At 42.4% G+C, this 22,129-nt stretch overlaps 1 long non-coding RNA gene across 7 annotated transcripts in view; it reads left to right on the forward strand.

Moving 5' to 3' along the window:
• LOC105491743 (uncharacterized) overlaps positions 1-22,129 on the forward strand; it is a 74,421-nt gene that overhangs the window by 19,706 nt on the left and 32,586 nt on the right. For 4 of the 7 annotated variants that reach the window (XR_011614873.1, XR_011614872.1, XR_011614877.1 and 1 more), the window contains exons 4-6: positions 6,304-6,471; positions 15,387-15,493; positions 18,839-18,973. This is a non-coding gene — a long non-coding RNA (uncharacterized lncRNA). Of the gene's footprint in view, positions 1-6,303; positions 6,472-15,386; positions 15,494-16,322; positions 16,595-18,838; positions 18,974-22,129 lie in introns of all 7 variants that reach the window. The other 3 variants (XR_011614878.1, XR_011614875.1, XR_011614874.1) reach the window with 3 other exon arrangements.

Consider the following 22,129-nt stretch of genomic DNA (forward strand, 5'->3'; position numbering starts at 1 on the left):
TTGTTTTGTAGAGTTTAAACATGTAAGTTACACTAAAGATGCTATACTCCACCCTTATACCAGTGACATGGTTTCATATTTTTCTTATTATGAAAACAATTGTTAATTACATTTCTTTGCTCCTAAAGAAAATAAACACTCGAGACCACGTACCCCATGTACATATACCATCACTTGATGTCTGATTAAAAATGTTGGCAGTTTTCCCTATGTTAGCACTTTGTTAGCGTATTTTAAGGTGCAAATTTTGAAAGTTTTTTTTTGCTAAAGGCAGATGGTATAATCATCTGATAAAAAGAAGTCAAAGAACCTAGGGGTAAATGGGCTTCTCTTTTTGTTAAGTCTGCCTTTTGCTTTTTAAATTCTTTTTGCAAAACTAATGATCCTTTTCATAGAAAAAACTAGAATATAACATTCTAATTCAATTATTCACTTAAACTGTTTTATATAATGTTACGGTGCTTACTTTAATATTTGCATTAAAAATGCTGATTTTAGCCACTTAAAAAATAGAGGTGAGAGCATTATTTGAATAAAGAAAACAAAAGGGAGATATAAATGCTATGTGATTGTGTGTATAGGGGTAAGGATAGACTCAGGGGACTAGCCTTGATTAGAGAGTAAAAGATGCTATTAGGATACTATTAATTTTTAATTTTAATAAGTGAACTTAGTCTAGCATTTGGAAGTTCTTAACTTCTTCTTCTTCTTCTTCTTCTTTTTTTTTTTTTTTTTTGAGACAGTGTTTTGCTCTTGTTGCCCCAGGCTGGAGTGCAATGGCAAGATCTTGGCTCACCGCAACCTCCACCTCCCAGGTTCAAGTGATTCTCCTGCCTCAGCCTCCTGAGTAGCTAGGATTACAGGCATGCGCCACCATGCCCAGCTAATTTTGTATTTTTAGTAGAGATGGGGTTTCTCCATGTTGGTCAGGCTGGTCTCGAACTCCCGACCTCAGGTGATCAGCCCACCTCGGCCTCCCAAAGTGTTAGGATTACAGGCGTGCCACTGTGCCCAGCTCTGCTTGATTTTTATCTGTATTTTTCACTGCTTTGATTTTATTTTCAAGTCAAGTCCTGGACGTGAGGCAAATTGGGCTTCTCCATACTCCCTGATGCAGTGTCTTTTCATACCCCAGTGCTCCAGTTCTGCCATTCCCTGTGCCTCTGGAGACCCACCCCTTCACTCTTGTAAATGCTTCTACTCTCCAAAGCCCTTAGGGATGTGTAAAGCCTTTCCTCTTCACAGTCAGGTGTGGTCTCTCCTGAGCTTTTAGCACATTTATTTATTTAGAACCTTAGTAACTTTCTTAAAGTATCTCACATACTTCCAGATGGTCGAGGATGTGTCTTTAATATTTTAAAAATCCATGTGGTGGCTCATGCCTGTAATCCTAGCACTTTGGGAGGCCGAGGTGGGAGAATGGCTTGAGGCCAGGACTTTCAGACCAGCATGGGCAACATAGTGAGACCCTGTCTCTACAAAAATTAGAAAAATTAGCTGGGAGTGGTGGCACATGTCTGTAGTCCCAGCTACTTGGGAAGCTGAGACCGGAGAATCACTTGAGCCTAGAAGTTCAAGGCTGCAGTGAGCTATGATCCTTCCACCGCCCTCCAACCTGGGAGACAGAGCAAGCCCCTTTTCTCTACAAATAAAATAAAAATCCGCCACAGTCTTGAGGACTATGACATCTTATAGTAGGTGTTTAGTAATTATTTGTTGAATGAATGAATACAAAAATGTTAGCATTCATTGTATTATGTTTATACAGTGAAATGTTTCTCCACTGTAAAACAGATGAATGCACATGTAAATGCAGTAATTATTTTAGAATCAGATTTCTTAATAGTGGCATTATTGACATTTTGAGGGATTGCTGTGTATATTGTAGGATGTTTAGTAGCAACTATGGTCTCTACTCACTAGATGCCATTACCACATCTCCCCTCAACTCCAGTTGTGACAACTCACAATGTCTCCAGACACTGCCATATATCTTTTTGGGTGTTCCAGAGAAGCTGAATAAAAGTAGATCTCTCCATATTAACTATTTGATAATGGTTAACATCTGTGTGGTACTTTGACTGCATATAAAGTGTTTTCACATATATCACTCATTCATGCATTTGTTAAGCATTTACTGAGCCCTGCTACATACAATGCCTCTACTGGACACCAGAGTATAATATATTGGTGAAGTACTCCTTAACCTTGAGGCATCATCAAAAATGTGACTTCCCAAGAAAAGCCTTCCCCCACTTTGTGAAGTCACTCTGCCCTTCTTATTGTCTAATGCCGCACTCTGTCTCCTTTATGATATTTTTTTCTATGCTGCTTTCCTCAAGGGTAGGGGTTGTGTCAGTTTCTGTCACCTCTGTGAGGTCTTGAATGCAAGACCTAGCATATTGCTAGGCCCAAAATAGGCACTCAATAAAACCAGTTGAGTGATTGGAAGAATGGATGAAGGCAACATGCTCATAGGGAAGAGACAGGCCAAGATTCATTGCTACACAGTGTGATGGGTGCCAAGGCAGAGAGGTGGGTTGAGGGCAAGTGTTAGTCTGTTTTAAGCTGTTATACCAGAATACCAGAGACTGGGTAATTTATAAAGAACAGGAATTTGTTTCCTCACAGGTCTGGAAGTCAGAAAGTCCAAGATGAAGGCACTGGCAGGTTCAGTTACCTGGTGAGGGTCTGGTCTTTTTGCTTCCAAGATGGCGGCTTGACTGTTGCATCTTGAGGAGTGGGGGAAGAATGCTGTGTCCTCATAACAGAAGGCAGAAAGACAAAAAGGGATGAACTCCCTCTTTCAAGCCCTTTTATAAGGGCATCTAATCCCATTCACAAGATAGGAGCCCTCGTCGCCTAATCACCTTTTAAAGGCCCCACCTCTTAATACCATCACATTAGCAACACCTAAGTTTTGGAGGAGACACATTCAAACCATAGCAGGTATAAAAGACAAGCAATTTAATCAGACTGTTTGTCAGTTGATAATCTTTCCTTCCCTGCAGGAGACCTGTCTGTGAGTGGCTGGGAGACCTGTTTAATTCTGGGGTGTAGAATTAAGATGGCCGTCTGCCTGCAAGTAGAGATAAGCTGCATTCTCCCAAATCAGCTTTGTTCATAATAATAATAACATTCTGGCCTCCATATGCCATATTCTTTGTTGTCAGTTTCTTAAACAGTTAACAAATTGGTTAGAGAAGAGGCAGGCTATCTATTGCCCCATCTTCTACTTTAAAAAAAAAAACGAAATACCTAATCGTTATATTGTTGTTCTTTTGTCTATTGTTGCTCTCCTTAACACACATAAAAATAGACCAAACTGACATCATATTTTATAAAAATACTATTTTCTTCTTTTGAAAAGGAAACAGAAAAAAGAATAAATGGCTTAAATTGTCTACTTATCATAACTAGAATTAGAAATCCCAGTCTTTGTGACTGCCAAAAGAAAAAAAAAAGAATAAATGGCCAAAAAATGAAATCAAATAAAAGTCTTTCATGACTCTCTTCCTGTGACTGTTAATATGAGGAAACTTAATAGTTCTGAAAATAAAGATGTAAATTGCTGCAGAATGTAAAATAGGATAAAGTCACAATAGCCAAAATGTGGAAACAACCCAAATGTTCATCTGTGGATGAATGGATAAACAAAATGAGGTATATGTTTACAATGGACTATGATTCAGCTTTAAAAAGAAGTGCAATTCTTATATATGCTACAACATAGGTAAACCTTGACAACATTATACTAAGTGAAATAAGCCAGTCACAAAAGGACAAATACATGATTCCACATATGTGAGGAACCTAGAATAGGCAAATTCATAGAGACAGAAAGTAGTTTCCAGGGGCTGCGGGTAGGGGAGAATAGAGAGTTAGTGTTTAATGGGTATAGACTTTCTGTTGGGATGATTTTTTAAAAGTTCAGGGGATGGATAGTAGTGATGGCTACATAACAATGTGAATGTACTTCACACCACTGAATTGCACACTTAAACATGGTTAGGATGGTACATTTTTGTGTATTTTACCATAAGAAAAAAAAATTTAGGGCTGGGCAAGGTGGCTTACATCTGTAATCTCAACACATTGAGAGGCCGAGATGGGAGGATCACTTGAGCCCAGGAGTTTGAGACCAGCCTGGGCAACATAGTGAGACCCCATCTCTAAAAAAAAAATTAGCCAGACCTGGTGGTGTGTGCCTATAGTCCCAGCTACTCAGGAGGCTGAGACAGGAGGATCACTTGAGCCCATGAGTTCAAGGCTACGGTGATCTGTGATCATGCCACTGCATTCCAGCCTGGACAAGAGAGGGAGATCCTGCCTCCAAAAAAAATTAGTATGATAAAGCACAGACCATACATATAATAACGATACTTCAACCCTTTGAAGGATTGTTCAGTTCTCAAGCCAAATAGAGAAACACATACTATCCCAGAAAAAAGCACAGTTAACAAAGGATCCAGGGAAGCTAGAAAGGCTAGTGTTTTGTGGCTGAGGTCAGTAGAGGTGACTGCTCTGTTCATGGCATCCCATAGGTACTTATCATCATCTTCTTAGCCACCAGTAGCAGGGTCCTGCTGGACAGACTGACCCTGTGCTGTGAATATCACATACATTATCACTGAATTTTTGAGACATCTTATAAAGTAGACATTATTCCCATTTATAGGAATTTAATACCTTTCTGAAATTTGCTCAGTGGTACAGCCAGCACTTAAACCCTAGATCTGCAGACTCCAAAAGTGAAGTACTTTCCTCAGTATATCCCAAGAGTAGCTTTGAAGAAGAATTATATGGATAATCTGGAGTAAAAGGAATAGGAATTTCTTCATGTAGGTCAGCGAGATGTACTGACAAGATGACCACAAATGCAGGAATGTTGGATGCTGGTTAATATTTCGATGAGAAATCATTGAAGAGTGGAATCGCAATGCAAGTTTCTGGGGCTACTTCAGTAGGGCGTTTGGAACTGATTGAGGGGACAAAAATTAAAGCCAGAAAGCTCAGTGGAGCAAATGTCATAGTGGCCACAGAGAAACAAAGATTTTCAAAATGAGATGCTAAGTGAAAAACAGCAACTGAGGAGAGAAGTAATGTTTCCAGCATCACAATGGGCATAAAGAGAATTGATCTTTTATGCTCTAGATGAGCTTGTAGTAATGCAAGGACTGGTGATTTAGGCCACTGAGTTCTGGCTCTGAGTACATCTCTAATCCCTAAACCTTCACTAAGAGGGAAGTGAAGGGAGTCAGGTGTGCCACATGTCTGCTACTGAAAAATGCCTAGATGGGAAAGGCGTTTGAAATATTGTCCTAAAATGAAGTTTCTGAGTTAGATGAGCCGAAATTCACCATGTGTTCACTGTTATTACTGTGTATAAAATCAAGAGATTTAAATGAGATTAAGATCGTTAATTAGCTTTCTGAGATATTGAAACCTAAGAACCTGGCCAGGTGCGGTGGCTCACACTTGTAATCTCAGCACTTTGGGAGGCTGAGGCGGGTGGATCACCTGAGGTCAGGAGTTCGAGACCAGCCTGGCTAACATGGTGAAACTCTGTCTCTACCAAAAATATAAAAATTAGCCAGGCGTGGTGGCGCATGCCTGTAATCCCAGCTACTTGGGAGGCTGAGGCAGGAGAATCACTTGAAGCAGAGGCGGAGGATGCAGTGAGCCAAGATCGTGCCACTGCACTCCAGCCTGGGTGCAGAGTGAGACTGTGTCTCAAAAAGAAAAAAGGAAAACAAAAAAGAAAACTAAGAATCAAATTACCTCTGCCACATACATTGACTGTCCTTGGTTAATGTGGTGACATACTAAGCCCCAAAATGGTATATATAATCTCTGTCACTTCTACACCAAAGCTGTTAGCTTAACTTGCCAATGAAGGCCAAGCTAAGAAGAGTTGAGAATTATGAAGCATGAAGCACAGAATTTCAAAACTGAGAAAAAGGCCAGGCACGGTGGCTCACATCTGTAATCCCAGCACTTTGGGAGGCCGAGGCAGGCAGATCATGAAGTCGGGACATCGAGACCATCCTGGCTAACACAGTGAAACCCTGTCTCTACAAAAACTACCAAAAACTTAGCCAGGCATGGTGGCGGACACCTGTAGTCCCAGCTACTCAGGAGGCTGAGGCAGGAGAATGGCGTGAACCCGGGAGGCAGAGCTTACAGTGAGCTGAGATTGTGCCACTGTACTTCAGCCTGGGCAACAGAGTGAGACTCCGTCTCAAAAAAAAAAAAAACCTGAGAAAGAATAATATCTTTTTTCCTAACATTTTCATTTTATAGGTGTGGAAAATTGAGGACCAAGGAGAGTACCTTGCCAGCAATTTTGTAGTTATGATTTGAGATGAAGAGCCGCACAGGGCTAGGGGAGATTCTGAACGGTGTTCAAGTCCTCCAGCCAGCAGCAGCAGGATGTGGCTTTCCATGTGCACTATGCAAGTAGCGCTTCAGGTGGGGCTTATTCTTATTTTTAATTTATTTTTTATTTTATTCATTTATGTTTATATATTTTAACAGATTTATTGACATAAAAATTATATATGGTGTACAATTCAATGGTTGATACACACATGCATTGTGAAATGACCATCAAAATCAAGCTAATCAACACATTATCACCTCTCCATAGTTAGTATTTTGTGGATGCGTGTGTATTTTATTTTTGAAATAATTTTAGACTTACAGAAAATTTGAAGAAATACTACAGAGCACTTTGTTTCCGCTGATGTTAAAAACTTATATAACTGTAGTTCAATAATCAAAATGAAGAAATTAACTTTGATATGATACTATGAATTAAACTATGATACAATACTATGAATTAAACTATAGCCCTTTGATTTTCACCATCCCCTCCCACCCCCTACCATGCCTTTTTAATATTCCAGGATATAATCTAAGATCCCATGTTGCATTTGTTTCTATGTCCCCTCAGTTTCCTCCTATCTGTGACAGTTGCTCTGTATTTCCTTGTCTTTCATGGACTCTTGATGAGTACTGGCCAGGTGTTTTGTAGAATGATCCTCAGTTTGGGTTTGTCCATGTTTTCCTCATGATTAGACTACAGTGATGGGGTTTGGGGAAGAAGATCACAAGGTGAAATGCTCTTGTTATTTCCTATCAGGTGTACAGGATGACAACGTGGCTTATTAGTGATATTTACCACGATCACTTGGTTAAGGTGGACTCTCCCATGTTTCATTACTGTAAAGTTACTTTTCTCCCTCTGTAAATGACAGACATCTTGGAGTGATGCTTTGAGACTGTGCTAGCATCCTGTTTCTTCTCAAACTTTTGCCTGCTGATTTTCGCATTCATTGGTGGATCTTGTCAACAGTTACTACTGTGGTGTTCTAGTGGGGATTTTTTATTTTACTCATTCCTTCTACATTGATTAACTGGAATTCTGTAAGGAAGAAGTGTCTCTTCTCTCATACATTTATTTATTGAATTATTTATTTATGTCCATATGGATTTATGGGTATTTATTTTGTCCTGTGGGATTGTGTGTGTTCTTGCCTTGCTGTAAAGGAATACCTGACACTGGGTAATTCATAAAGAAAAGAGGGCCAGGCATGGTGGCTGACTCTTGTAATCCTAGCACTTTGGGAGGCCAAAGCGGGCCAATCACTTGAGGTAAAGAGTTCAAGACCAGCCTGGCCAACATGGTCAAACCCCATCTCTACCACAAATACAAAAATTAGCAGGGCATAGTAGCACATGCCTGAAGTACCAGCTAAGCAGTGGCCAAGGGTGTGGGTGGAAGATAATTCTCTGGGGCTAGCAGTCAACCAAGCCCCTATACTCATAGAAGTTAAGCCTGGGGCCCAGCCAGTCAGGCAGAAACAGTACCCAGTACCCAGAGAAGCTCTTGAAGGTATCCAGATCCATCTCCAGCGCCTGAAGACCTATGGAATTATAGCCCCCTGTCAAGTCTCCCTGCAGCACGCCTCTTGTGCCTGTTTTCTATCCAGAAACCAAGGATTACAGACCAGTACTGGACTTGCACTTGGTTAACCAAGCTACAATGACTTTGCACCCAATGGTACCTCACCCATACATGTTGTTAGGGTTACTACCAGCTGAGGACAGCTGGTTCACCTGCCTGGACTTGAAGGACACTTTCTTTAGCACCAGACTAGCTCCTGAGAGCCAGAAACTGTTTGCTTTCCAGTGGGAAGATCTGGGATCAGGTGTCACCACTTAGTACACTTGGACCCGGCTTCCCAAGGGTTCGGGAACTCCCTCACTATCTTCAGGGAGACCCTGGCTCGAGACTTGCAAAAGTTTCCCACCAGAGACCTAGGCTGTGTGTTGCTCCAGTATGTCGACGACCTCCTGCTGGGACACCCCACAGCAGCTGGGTGCGCCAAAGGAACAGACGCCCTGCTCTGGCACCTGGAGGACTGTGAGTATAAGGTGTCCAAGAAGAAAGCTCAGATCTGCAGACAGCAGGTATGCTACCTAGGATTTACTATCCAACATGGGGAGCATAGCCTAGGATCAGAAAGAAAGCAGGTCATTTGCAACCTACCAGAGCCTAAGACCAGAAGGCAGGTGAGAGAATTCTTAGGAGCTGTGTGGGGTTCTGCAGGTTATGGATCCCAAATTTTGCAGTACTGGCCAAACCTCTGTACCAAGTTACAAAGCGGGGTGACACGGAACCTTTTGAACGGGGGTCCCAACAGCAATAGGCTTTTCATGAGTTAAAAGAAAAACTTGTGTCAACCCCAGCCCTGGGTCTGCCTGACCTGACAAAGCCATTTACACTATATGTGTCAGAGAGAGAAAAAATGGCAGTTAGGGTTTTGACCAAGACTGTGGGGCCCTGGCCAAGGCCAGTGGCTCACCTCTCTAAACAACTAGACAGGGTTTCTAAAGGTTGACCCCCGGGTTTGAGGGCCTTAATAGCAACTTGTGCCCTGCTAGCACAAGAAGCAGATAAACTAACTCTTGGGCAAAACCTGAACATGAAGGCCCCCCATGCTGTGGTGACTTTAATGAATACCAAAGGACATCATTGGCTAATGAATGCTAGACTAACAAAGTACCAAAGCTTGCTCTGTGAAAATCCCTGCATAACCATTGAATTTTGTAACACCCTGAACCCCGCCACCTTGCTCCCGGTATCAGAGAGCCCTGTCGAGCATAACTGTGTAGAGGTGTTAGGCTCAGTTTACTCTAGCAGACTTGACCTCCGGGGCCCACCTTGGGCATCAATGGACTGGGAGCCGTACATGGACGGGAGCAGCTTCGTCAAAGCACAAGGAGAAAGGTGTGCGGGATAGGCAGTGGTAACCCTGGACGCTGTCATTCAGGCCAACTCATTGCCTCAAGGTACCTCAGCCCAGAAAGCCGAGCTCATTGCTTTAATTCCGGCCTTAGCACTCAGTGAAGGTAAGGCTGTAAACATTTACACTGACTTCCGGTATGCCTTTTTAATCCTCCAAGTACATGGAGCATCATATAAAGAAAAGGGCCTGTTGAACTCTAGGGGAAAGGACATAAAATATCAGCAAGAAATCTTGGAATTATTAGAAGCAGTGTGGAAACCTCAAAAGGTGGCAGTCATGACTGCAGAGGACACCAGCCAGCTTCCACCTCAGTTGCCTTGGGAAACTCCCAAGGTGACTCAGAGGCTCAAAAAGCAGCATCTGCCCCCTACTGGGCATCAGTCATAGTCCCCCTCAAGCACCTGACTTTGTACCTACTTATTCTAAAGAAGAAAAGGACTTTCTACAGGCAGAGGGAGGACAGGTGATGGAAGAAGGATGGACCTGGTTACCAGATAGGAAAGTAGCTGTGCCATAGCTGCTGGGAGCAGCAGTTGTACTGGCTGTGCATGAAACCACCTGTCTAGGTCAGGAGTCACTTGAAAAGTTGATAGGCCAGTACTTCTACATCTCGCATTTGTCAGCCCTTGCCAAAATAGTGGCGCAGTGGTGTGTAACCTGCCGACAGTTCAATGCGAGGCAGGGTCCAGCCATTCTGCCCAGCATACAAGTTTATGGAGCAGCTCCCGTTGAAGATCTCCAGGTGGACTTCACAGAAATGCCCAAGTGTGGAGGTAACAAGTATTTACTAGTTCTCATGTGTATCTACTCTGGGTGAGTGGAGGCTTATCCAACACGAACTGAGAAAGCTTGTGAAGCAACCTGTATGCTTCTTCGAGATCTTATTCCTAGATTTGGACTGCTCTTAGGAATTGGCTCAGATAATGGGCAGGCATTTGTGGCTGACTTGGTACAGAAGACAGCAAAGGTATTAGGGATCACATGGAAACTGCATGCTGCCTCCTGACCTAAAAGTTCTGGAAAGGTGGAACAAATGAATCGGACTATCAAGAATAGCTTAGGGAAAGTGTGTCAGGAAACAGGATTAAAATAGATACAGGCTCTCCCGATGGTATTGTTTGAAATAAGCTGTACCCCTTCTAAAAGGATAGGATATTCCCCTTATAAAATATTGTATCATAGACCCCCTCCCATACTACAGGGACTCCCAGACACTCCACAAGAGCTAGGTGAAATTGAGTTACAATGACAGCTACAGGCCTGAGGAGAAATTGCTCAAACAATTTCATCCTGGGTAAATGAGAGGTGCCCCATCAGCTTATTCTCCCCAGTTCACCCTTTCTCCCCAGGGGATCAAGTGTGGATCAAGGATTGGAATGTAGTCCCCTTGCAACCATGGTGGAAAGACCCCAGACCGTCATCTTGATCACCCCCACAGCTGTAAAGATAGAAGGAATCCCAGCCTGGATCCACCACAGCCATGTGAAACCTGCAGCCTCTGAGACCTGGGAGGTGAGAGTGCAAGCCCAGATAACCCCTGCAAAGTGACTCTGAGAAGGACGACAAGCCCTGCTCCTGTTACACCCAGAAGCTGACTCATCTACGCATGGCTGAAGCATGAGGAAACTTATCATGGGACTTATTCTCCTTAAAATTTGGTCTTATATAATAAGGACTTTCACTGATTTTCCCTGCATGGAGGACTGTTCCCAGTGTATTCATCAGGTCACTGGGATAGGGCAACAAGTTAAAGCAGTCTTTCTGTTTTATAATTATTATTGTTGCGGGACAATCAAAGATGGGAGAGACCGAACAGAGTGAGTTCAGGAAAGGTCTTTATTAAAAGGTGATCACCTAACTCAGTAGGACTAGTGTCCAGGAAAGTCTGAGCCCCAGACAAAGAAAGCAGCCACCTTTTAAGCAGTCAGTGGCTGGAAGCTACATGATGCAGGAAGCGTACTTACAGAAGCAAGAACAAAGGCAGTTGATCAGTCTTTTACATTTATCTATACTACATATTCCACATCCTTGGGAAACCATGTTTCTGTATAAACCTTGTAACTTTGCAGCTGCACTAGGGAGGTGAAGGAGGAACTTGCTGAGCCTCAAGGAATGTGAAACTAGCAAGTACAGATAAGGCTCAAATGTATTACATGAATCATTATCAGTCTATCTTGCAGGAAGACCTGGGTAGTGAAGATGAAAGTGAGAACTCCCACTAATAAGTGAGATTCTCAAAGAGGGGAATGAGGAAGGAGACCACCTCTTATTGTCTCATACCTCAGAAAAAGAAAGAGGAAATAAAAGTTAAAGAAAGGAAAAATGAGATCAATAGGCAGCCTGGCCCCGCACACCAGGCCTGGTCTGGTAGTTAAATTTCAACCCCTGACCTAACTGCTTGTATTATATATAGATTCTAGACATTGTATGAGGAAGCATTGTGAAACTTTCTGTTCTGTTTTGTCTTAATTACTGATGCATGCAGCCCCAGCCTGTACCCCATGCTTGCTCAATTGATCACAACCCTTTCAGGTAGACCCCCTTAGAATTGTAAGGCCTTAAAAGGGACAGGAATTTCTCTCTTGGGGAGCTTGGTTTTTGAGAGGCAAGTCTGCTGACACTCCTGGCCAAATAAATCTACTTCCTTCCTCAACCTGGTATCTGAGGGGTTTTGTCCATGGCTCATCCTGCTACAGATCCAACTCTATGTTCCTTCCACCACTATCCCATACCCTTAATATCCATTCCCATGCCTGTTCTCCAGATTGCTGTTTATATAAATTAGAGAACTCAAACAGTTCAAGTATAGCACACCTCCTCATGGGTCACTCTCAATCTCATCCTTAGGGGCCCACCAGGACTTTAGTTATAGGTTTAGATGCAAACGGAGGTGTTGAGGGTGGCCTCTGAGGAGACTCAACATTATCTTGCCTGGCAACTGGCTCAGGGGAGGCCGTCACTGTTGCTGCAGGCAGCATAGGGTTCTTCTCCTCGGACAAAGGTGGAAAGGCTGATAGCAGCATAGGTCAGGGAGGCTTTGTTGCCACTACTGGGGATGGGGAAGCTGTTCCTTCTGGCAAAAAAGGTTTATCAGAGTTTATAAACTCAGTGTCCCCAACTTCATCAGGGTCCTTCCACATGTCCCAATTCCAAGTTGCCGGGTTCCATTCTTTTCCGATCAATGCCCTCACTTTAACAGTAGACACTTGGTGAGGCTGTGCATGCATCTTTCATTGCTGGTCAGCCACTTGTGTAAGAGCTTGGGTCTGTTTTTCCACAATTTCAGCTCTTTCTCTACAGGAGATAAGACTCTCATTCAGGGCAGTCTTAGCAGATTTGAGGCTCCCTATCTGCTTCTGAACCCAGGAGACAGAATCCTTGAGTTCATCATTGTCTTTTGTCACTTTGTCCGCTGAACTTAGGAGCAACCAACTAGCTTCATTATGTTCCTTGATTCTCCACATATGGTCAAAGATATGTATAGAGTCACTAAACTCCTTGCCTCTCACGAGTGGTGAATCAGGAGAATTAAATGCATTTATTTTGTATAACTCTCTAAACAGTTTCCGCCAAAAACTATCAGTGTTCTCCATACTATTAGAAGTAGAGACCTTAGCATTTTTGGGTCTAATTATATTAATCAGCCAACCCCGGAGACCCCCAAACCAACAAAAGAACTCCATCCTTTATATTCTGTTCCTCTAGAACCATACTCCCAGTACCAGAATCTAATCTGTATTAGGGTTCTCTTAGAGGGACAGAATAGAAAATATATATATTTTCTATTATATATATAATAGAACCCTATGCTGCCTGCAGCAACAGTGACGGCCTCCCCTGAGCCAGTTGCCAGGCAAGATAATGTTGAGTCTCCTCAGAGGCCACCCTCAACACCTCTGTTTGCATCTAAACCTATAACTAAAGTCCTGGTGGGCCCCTAAGGATGAGATTGAGAGTGACCCATGAGGAGGTGTGCTATACTTGAACTGTTTGAGTTCTCTAATTTATATAAACAGCAATCTGGAGAACAGGCATGGGAATGGATATTAAGGGTATGGGATAGTGGTGGAAGGAACATAGAGTTGGATCTATAGCAGGATGAGCCATGGACAAAACCTCTCAGACACCAGGTTGAGGAAGGAAGTAGATTTATTTGGCCAGGAGTGTCAGCAGACTTGCCTCTCAAAAACCAAGCTCTCCAAGAGAGAAATTCCTGTCCCTTTTAAGGCCTTACAATTCTAAGGGGGTCTACCTGAAAGGGTTGTGATCAATTGAGCAAGCATGGGGTACAGGCTGGGGCTGCATGCATCAGTAATTAAGACAAAACAGAATAGAAAGTTTCACTATATATATATATATATATATATATATATATATATATATATATATATGAGTTTATTAAGTATTAACTTACACAATCACAAGGTCCTATATTAGGCTGTCTGCAAGCTGAGGAGCAAGGAGAGCCAGTCCAAGTCTCAAAACTGAAGAACTTGGAGTCTAACCTTCAACGGCAGGAAGCATCCAGCATGGGAGAAAGATGTAGGCTGGGAGCCTAGGCTAATCTCGTCTTTTTCATGTTTTTCTGCCTGCTTTATATTTGCTGGAAGCTGATTAGATTGTGACCACAAGATTAAGGGTGGATCTGACTTCCCCAGCCCACTGACTCAAATGTTAATCTCTTTTGGCAACATGCACACAGACACACCCAGGATTAATACTTTGTATCCCTCAATCCAATAAAGTAGACAGTCAGTATTAACCATGATAGGATTCCTTTGACTCCATGCTGCTCCCAGGTGGGCCATCGCCCCACCCTGCTTTTCTTCATTCTCTGTGGGTCAAGCCATCTCCCTAGTCAGTCCCAATGTGAGAACCTGGATATTTCAGTTGAAGGTGCTGAATTCACTCACTGTTTTCATTCTTTTCCATAAGAGCCATGGACCGCAGCAGCTCTGAATCAGCCATCTTTGCCTCTCTCCCTTTTTCTGTCCTTTAAGATAGGGTCTCGTTCTGTCACTTAGGCTGGAGTGAAGTAGTCTGATCACAACTCACTGCAGCCTTGAATTCCTGTACTCACACAATTATCCTCCCCTAGCCTCCTGAGTAGCTGGGACTACAGGCATATGCTATTATGCCTGGCTAATTTTTAAATTTTTTTGTAGGGACTGGGTCTCATTTTTTGTAGAGCTTGTCTTGAACTCCTGGTCCCATTTTTTATAGAGCTAGTCTTGAACTCTTCCTGCCACGGCCTCCCAAAATGCCAGAATGAGCTATGTGAGCCATGCTTATACCACTGGGCGTGATGGTGTTTTTTGTTTTTGTTTTTGTTTTTTTGATCACAGTGTGCTTCAAGGTAAATACCACTTCAGCATGATACCCATTTTTATAAAGCTTAAAAATAAATATGACAAAATAATATATTTTTAGATATGTGTATATTTATACCTACACCTCCCCTCTCTATACATAGATATATATGTAGACTATAAAGAAAAGCACAGGGGTTATGAATATAACCTTCAGAAGAGTAGTCACCTCTGTGGTGAAGCAAGGGGACCGAATCAGAGAAGAAATTCCAGCAGTCCTGTAGCTTTGACAGGACTAGAAATATTTCATTATGCATGAGGTGATGGGTGTATGGATGTTATTTAATTGTTATGCTTCATAACGTAGATGCACATCCCACTTTGAGAATATCTCCTATAGAAACAAAGGACTTGTATTTAAGAATGTGTAAGAAAAAAGAGAAAAAGAAATATAATTACTATATTAAGGTGGGAAATTATAGAAAGAAAAATAAAATTAAAAAGAAAAAGAAATAAGCTTTCCTGTATTAGGCTGACTTATCCCAGAGGCAGCAACAGGCACAGCCCAGACCCAGGAAAAGTCTTGATAATACTATCTAAGAAGCCAGGACACAAAGGAATGTTTGTCTGGAGTCTGGAGACTCTCCCAGCACTCCCTTAACATAGGGAGAAGAAAAACAAATTTTCCTTTCTCTTATGGTATGAGTTTATAGATTCCTGTTCTCTGCAACTAGTGACTTCAAGTATTGTTTTATCTAATCAGGGGAGTGAAGGTCATGAGAAGCCTGAGCAGGCCTGAACTACAGCCGTCTGGGCACCACAGCGAAGGTCATGAGAGAAATCAGTGCAAGGCTCTTGAGCAAAACCTAGGTAACGGCCATGTGGGTTGCTTGGCAATGGTCATGTGTAATCCTGAGTGATTCACCTGTCACAATTTGATTAACCGCTGTTGTTCTGCCTCTCTATCCTTGCTTTCATGCCACTGTAAGCCTGGTTCAAGCTAGCACACCCCCTTTTTGAAGTGTATATAAAAGCCAAGACCTGTCTTTGTTTTAGGCCCAGTTTTTGGATGTTAATCCACTGGGTCTGAGTGCACTCAATAAAGATCCTCCTGCTTTTCCCTGAGGTCTCTCATCCTCCTGATTCCCGCAACAATATAAGCTCCATGTATGTTCTACTTACATATGCTTATCTAAGTGTGATACTTTTTTTTTATAAAAGTCAAATTTAATAATTAAATACTATGAGCATGATATAATACACTTCAATAAAAATGATTTATGTTTTAAAACTAGTTTTTTAAAAAGCTTTTTATCTGAGACAGAGTTTCACTCTTGTCACCCAGGCTGAAGTACAATAGCATGATCTCTGCTCACTGCAACTTCTGCCTCTGGGTTCAAGCGATTCTCCTGCGTCAGTCTTCTGAGTAGCTGGTACTACAGGCACATGCCACCATGCCCAATTTTTGTATTTTTAGTAGAGACGGTATTTCACCATGTTGGCCAGGCTGGTTTCGAACTCCTGACCTCAAGTAATCTCGCCACCGCTGGAATACAGGCGTGAGACATTGTGCCCAGCCCCTCCCTTTTATTTTGAAAGAGGTGTCTCTCTAGGAGACTCTCCTTGTCCTTTCCTTTCTTCATTCTAGCAGTTTTCACACTGTATAGTGACTTTCGCTAGCTTATCTGTCTTCTTGGAGGTCAGAGTCCATGTGTATCAGCTCACTGTCTGTCCCCAGTTCAGCATGTGCTTGATGCTCACTAACCATTTAGCAGAATGAAGGAACCACAGGAGAGACTTCTGGGAGGAGGCGCTGCCCAGTGAGCCTGGCACCAAGAGCAGGGCCTGGCGGGAGCTCTGCTCAGGCTTCAGCATGGCCGTTTTGGTTGACTTCACTGGTTGAAACTGAATTCCACCTCCATGGTTTCCCCAAGATATGAGTAGGGGTCCAACCTCACTGGTGAGGGTCAGGTGAGCTTTCTGGATGCCCGAGGGGCCTTTCAGCCTGCACAGCCTGAGGAGCTTGCTCCAATGCCCTGCCATTTTTGTGAGGGCCCACAAGACCCAGGAAGAGCCTCAGAGCCCCCGCGGGCCCTTGCGCCACTGCTTCGAGTGGGTGCTCAAAGCCCTGCTCAGGAACTGGCCCCCAACAAGATGCGGAAACCCTCCTTGCTGGAATTTCACAGAGAGAGTGGTAATAAGATAGTAATAATACTGACTACTGTTATATTGAACCTCCACTAGGCACTTGGGCGAAGGGTGGAATCTAAGGCCCAGATTTCCTCTATTATAGCCATGGAGAGCCATTAATACTTGCCTAATAGAGTTGTGGTGAGACGTGGAATGGGCAAGAAAGGCACTTTATTTTTATTTATTTATTTTTAAAATTACTATTGTTATTATTTTTGAGATGGAGTCTTGCTGTGTCGCCTAGGCTGGAGTGTACTGGTGCAATCTTGGCTCACTACAACCTCTGCCTCCCAGTTTCAAGCTATTCTCCTGCATCAACCTCTCAAGTAGCTGGGATTACAAGCATATGCCAACACACTCAGCTAATTTTTGTATTTTTAGTAGAGACAGGGTTTCACCATGTTGGCCAGGCTACTCTTGAACTCCTAACCTCCAGTAATTCACCCACCGCAGCCACCCAAAGTGCTGGGATTACAGGCATGAGACGCTGCACCCGCTCAAGAAAGGTGCTTTAGACAGTGCTAGAGTTGAGGATTTGGCCTGTGACTTGCTGCAGTTGCCACACTGTGGCCTTAGAACAGTCTTATCCTGTCCTGAAAACCCCAATACCTTGGAAACATCAGGACTGGTCAGAAGGACAGTAAGTCCTCATGGCGCCAGCCCCTGCTCCTCCCCCAAGATTGAGGGGTAAGTATTCCAAACTCTCTACAGGAGCCATATCCTGGATGTGGACACCCAGTCCTACTAGGAGCTGCTTCAAGAAGTTTTTCCCAGCCGGGCGCGGTGGCTCAAGCCTGTAATCCCAGCACTTTGGGAGGCCGAGACGGGCGGATCACGAGGTCAGGAGATCGAGACCATCCTGGCGAACACGGTGAAACCCCGTCTCTACTAAAAAAATACAAAAAACTAGCCAGGCGAGGTGGCGGGCGCCTGTGGTCCCAGCTACTCGGGAGGCTGAGGCAGGAGAATGGCGTAAACCCGGGAGGCGGAGCTTGCAGTGAGCTGAGATCCGGCCACTGCGCTCCAGCCCTGGCGACAGAGCGAGACTCCGTCTCAAAAAAAAAAAAAAAAAAAAAAAAGTTTTTCCCAGACATGAAACTGCCTGATGCCTTCAGTGAAGCAAGCAGGAGAGGCTCAAGTGATCCTCCTATATCAGCCTCGTAAGTAGCCAGTAGCTGGGACCACAGGCGTGCACCGCCACGCCTGCCTAATTATTTTTTTTAGAGACAGGTTTCATCAAGTTGCCCAGGCTGGTCTGGAACTCCTGAGCTCAAGCAATGTGCCTGCCTCGATCTGCCAAAGTGCTGAGATTACAGGCGTGAGCCACCATGCTCAGCCCGATTTGTGATCTTTTATGCACTGTTTCTTTCATGTAGCATGTTTTCAAGATTCATCCAACTTGCAGTGTATTAATGCTGAATAATCTTCCATTGTGTAGAGATACCATATTTTTATTTTTTAAATTTTGTTTATTTTTAATTGGTACACAACAAATATTTGTACGTATTTATGGGGTACACATGATATATTGTTACATGCATAGAATGTGTAATGATCAGTCAAGGTATTTAATGTATCTGTCACTTTAAGTGTTTGTCATTTCTATATGTTGGGAACATTTCAAGTCTTATAGCCATTTTGAAATACACAATACATTGTTAACTGTAGGCACCCTAGTCTACTATAGAACATTAGAACTTATTCTTTCTATCTAACCGCATTAACCAACCACTTTTCCATACCAACCCACACACCCTTCCCAGCCTCTGGTATCTCTGTATCCATCATCAACTTTTTTAGCTCCTACATATGTGATAACATGCAATATTTGTCTGTGCCAGGCTTACTTCATGTAACAATGACTTCCAGTTCCATCCATGTTGTTGCAAATGACGTGATTGCATTCTTTTTTATGTATGGCTGAATAGTACTTGATTGTGTGTGTGTGTGTGTGTGTGTGTGTGTGTGTGTACATACCGCATTTTGTTTTATTTTCCTTTTTTTTTTTTTTTTTTTTTTTTAAAGACAGAGTCTCACTTGCTCTGTTGGCCAGGCTGGAGTGCAGTGGTGCGATCTCGGCTCATGGCAATCTCTGCCTCCCAGGTTCAAGCAATTCTCTGCCTCAGCCTCCTGAGTACCCAAAGTGCTGGGATTGCAGGGGTAAGCCACCACACCCAGCCCACATTTTCTTTATTTATTTGTCTGTTGATGGACATTAAGTTGATTCTATATTTTTGCTATTGCGAATAGTGCTGTGGTAAACATGGAAGTACAGGTATCCCTTCGATATACTAGTTTTCTTTCCTTTGGATAAACACCCAGTAGTGGCATTGCTGGAATGTATGGTAGTTCTATTTTCATTTTCCTGAGAAATCTCCATACTGTTTTCCACAGTGACTGTACTAATTTACATTCCCACCCAACAGTGCATAAGAGTTCCCTTTTCTCTGCATCCTTACCCACATCCATTATTATTTTGTCTTTTTAATCATAGCCATTCTCACTGGGTGAAGATGATACCTTTTTGTGCATTTCCCTTATGATTAATGACATTGAGCATGTTTTCATATACCTGTATGTCTTCTTTGGAGAAATATCTATTTATGTCCTTTGCCCACTATTTATATATTTATTTATTGGAGTCAGGGTTTTGCTCTGTTGCCCAGGCTGGAGTGCAGTGGTGCAATCACGAGTCATTGCAGCCTTCACTTCCTGGGCTCAGATGATTCTCCTGCCTCAACTCCAGAGTAGTTGAGACCACAGGCATGTGCCACTATGCCCAGCTAAGTTTTTATTTATTTGTGTGTGTGTGTTTGAGACAGGGGATGGGAGTGTAGTGGTACAATCACTGCTCATTGTAGCCTCAACCTCCTCGGCTCAAGTGATCCTCTCACCTCATTTTTTGATTTTTTGTAGAGATGAGGTCTCACTATGTTGCCCAGGCTGGTCTTGAACTCTTGGGCTCAAGCGATCATACCATCTTGGCCTCCCCAAGGGCTGAGATTACAGGCATGAACCACCAGTCCCAGCCTAATTTTTTTTTTTTTTTTTTTTTGGTAGAGATGGAGTTTCGCTATGTTGCCCAGGCTGGTCTCAAATTCCTGGGCTCAAGCGGTCCACATGCATCAGCCTCCCAAAGAGTCATCATGCCTGACCCTTTGCCCACTTTTAAATGGAATTATTATTTTTTACTGTCGAGGTGTTTGAGTTCCTTGTATATTCTGGATGTTAATTCCTTGTTGGATGAATAGTTTGCAAGTATTTTCTCCCATTCAACAGGTTGTCTCTTCACTGTGTTGTTTCCTCTGATGTGCAGAAGCTTTTTAGTTTAATATAGTTCAGTTTGTCTACTTTTGTTTTTGTTGCCTGTGCTTTTGAAGTCTTAGCCATAAAATCTTTTCCTAGACCAGTGTCCTTAAGTGCTTCCCCTGTTTTTTTCTAGTAGTTTTATGATTTCAGGCCTTGTGTTTAAGTCTTTAATCCATCTTGAGTTGATTTTTGTATATAGTGAAAGGTAGGAGGTTAGTCATGTTCTTTTGCATATGGACATCCAATTTTCCCAGCACCATTTATTGAAGAAGATATCCTTTCCCCAATGAATGTCCTTGACACCTTTGTTGAAAATCAATTGGCTGTAAATGTATGGATCTATTTCTGAGTTTTCTATTCTGTTTCATGTTATACCTGTTTTTATACCAATACCATGCTATTTTGATCACTAGAGCATTGTAATATATGTTGAAGCCAGATAGTATAATGTCTCCAGCTTTCTTTTTACTTAGGATTGCTTTGGCTATTTGAGCTATTTTTTTTTTGGTTCCATATGAATTTTAGGATTATTTTTTCTACTTCTGTGAAAAATGACGTTGATATTTTGATAGAGATTTTATTGAATCTGTAGATTGCTTTGGATTGTATGGTCATTTTAACAGCATTAATTTTTTCTGATCCATGAGCATGGATTGTCTTTCCATTTCTTTAAGTCTTTTTTAATTTCTTTCATCAATGTTCTGTAGTTTTCCTTGTAGAGGTTTTCACCTACTTGGTTAAATTTATTTCCTACGTATTTTATTTTCTTTTAGCTCTTATAAGTGGGATTTCCTTCTTGATTTCTTTCTCAGCTAGTTTATTATTGGTGTATAGAAATGCGACTGATTTTTGTATGTTGATTTTGCATACTACAACTTTTTTCTTTTTTCTTTTCTTTTTTCTTTTTTTTTTTTTTTTGAGACAGAGTCTTGCTCTGTAGCCCAGGCTGGAGTGCAGTGGAGCAGTCTTGGCTCATTGCAACCTCCGCCTCCTGGGTTCAAGTGCTTCTCCTGTCTCAGCCTCCTGAGTAGCTGGGACTACAAACGCATGCTACCATGCCTGGCTAATTTTTATGTTTTTAGTTAAGACGGGGTTTCACTGTATTGGTCAGGCTGGTCTTGAACTCCTGACCTTAGGTGATCTTCCTGCCTAGGACTCCCAAAGTGCTGGGATTACAGGCGTGAACCACCACACCCGGCTGTATCCTACAACTTTACTGAACTTATTTATCAGATCTAGGAGTTTTTTGTGGAGTCTTTAGGTTTTTCTAGATACAAGATCATGTCATCTGCAAAGAGGGACAGTTCTACTTCCTCTCTTCCAATTTGGATGTCTTTTACTTGTTTCTATTGCCTGATTGCTCTGGCTAAGACTTCCAGTACTGTGTTGAATATGAGTGATGAAAATAGACATCCTTGCCTTGTTCCAGTTCCTAGAGGAAAAGCTGAACGCTATGATAGTATGATGTTAACTGTGGGTTTGTCATATGTAGCCTTTATTATGTTGAGGTATTAATATGCTCCTTCAATACCTAGTTTTTTGAGAGTTTTTATCATGAAGAGACTTTGAATTTTATCAAATGCTTTTTCTAGATCTCTTGAAATGATGATATGGTTTTTGTCCTTCATTCGGTTGATGTGATGTGTCCTCTTTGTGGATTTGTGTATGTTGAACTACCTTTGCATTTCTGGGACAAATCCCACTTGATCCTGCTATCATATCTTTTTGATATGCTTTTGGATTCAATTGGTTAGTATTTTGTTGAGGATTTTTTAAATTATTATTACACTTTAAGTTCTAGGGTACATGTGCACAACGTGCAGGTTTGTTACATATGTATACATGTGCCATGTTGGAGTGCTGCACCCATTAACTCATCATTTACATTAGGTATATCTCCTAATGCTATCCCTCCCCCCCACCACAATAGGCCCTGGTGTGTGATGTTCCCCTTCCTGTGTCCAAGTGATCTCATTGTTCAATTCCCACCTATGAGTGAGAACATGT

The sequence above is a fragment of the Macaca nemestrina genome, chromosome 16 (assembly GCF_043159975.1).
Source record: "Macaca nemestrina isolate mMacNem1 chromosome 16, mMacNem.hap1, whole genome shotgun sequence".
NCBI lineage: Eukaryota > Metazoa > Chordata > Mammalia > Primates > Cercopithecidae > Macaca > Macaca nemestrina.